This window comes from Pseudophryne corroboree, chromosome 4 (assembly GCF_028390025.1).
Source record: "Pseudophryne corroboree isolate aPseCor3 chromosome 4, aPseCor3.hap2, whole genome shotgun sequence".
NCBI classification, from domain to species: domain Eukaryota; kingdom Metazoa; phylum Chordata; class Amphibia; order Anura; family Myobatrachidae; genus Pseudophryne; species Pseudophryne corroboree.
This window is the reverse complement of record NC_086447.1, coordinates 262,113,286-262,114,566: the sequence shown is the minus strand read 5'-3', so window position 1 is coordinate 262,114,566 and position 1,281 is coordinate 262,113,286. Positions and strand designations below refer to the sequence as shown.

Here is a 1,281-nt window from a genome sequence, read left to right as displayed (position 1 = left end):
CTGCACCGACCTAGATTCCAAGTACGTATGAATTTGAATGCCACAAAAATGGACAATAATGCTGAAATGTCGCAATAGTATCTGTCCGTGTGGTGGTGCGCCCAGAGTCAAAAAGAGGGGGAAGTATATATGTGTAAAGGCAAAAGTATGACTCTTGTTTGGGCGCACTCTTATGTTAACTATCTATAAGTTGATAAGTCAAATATTAAAGAAAAGAAAAAATTCCAGTACAATGTCCAATTCTGCTCTTTAAAGTGCATAGGGGTTAAACATGACAGGTTGGAGATGGGGTAGGTGTTGATAGATTAGCTGGAGACAAAGGTCTACCAAATAAATGTTCAGATCTTAATTATACCTAGATAATTGCATGTCGGAAGTTAGCTACGTGTTAGGTTATTTCCCTCTGCCCAAGATCTGTACAAACTGTGTTTGTATTGATGCAGCCCTGATTCGGTTACACTCGTGAAGTGGGAGATCCCATACACTCGATAACACTTCTAAGCAATGACCTACACAATGAGTTGAAAGAGATAAGGAAATAAGGTATGAGTTGTGATACTGCTGTTGGTATTTCATCTACAGGAAGGGGAACTTCCTACTTCACTGGGTATTCCCTAGTGGTCGCCCATCTAGGTACTGACCCAGCCCGCCTGCGTTTAGCTTCCAAGATCGGACGAGATTGGGCGTGAACGTAGGGGTATGGTCGTAGGAAAATTCAAACCTATAGCACCAATGAGAGTGCACCGAAATGGAAGGATAGAATCATCTTCTAACAAGAATACCAGAAATACGTATTTATAGGAGAAAGCAATAATAGGTGAAGGATACCAGAAAGATAAATAGGTGTGAATCTGCTGTCCACGTTAGACCGAGGAAGCGTATCTCCTGCGGGGACACGCTCCTCTGAATCGTGGATGAGAGTTCACAGAAGAAAGACCAGTTGGAAAAGATATTCTGATAAGGGGGAAGGAAAAAGGAAAAAGGCACAATAGAAGTTATTTACACATTAACTGTAGGTACCCTGGGGGTTACCTCAGATATCTGATTTGTGTAAAATCCTAATTCAAAGATAGAGTATAGTGTGAGGGAAAAGTATATAGGTCTCTGGTTGTTGATGCACTTAGGATCTATGTAGAAATAAACAGTTTAGCAGATAGACTTATATCGTGCACCAGAACCTCAGATTGCAAAAGTAATATTAGCAATGTGTCCCATATAGGGACAGATCTTAAATGCTAGCTCAGGGCTATGCCTGAGGTAGAAGGGGAGAAGATACCCCTA

At 41.2% G+C, this 1,281-nt stretch overlaps 1 pseudogene; it reads right to left on the bottom strand.

Annotated features, from left to right (window-relative positions):
* Positions 1-592: 592 nt before the first annotated feature.
* LOC134913812 (5S ribosomal RNA) lies at positions 593-711 on the bottom strand (annotated as a pseudogene).
* Positions 712-1,281: the final 570 nt, after the last annotated feature.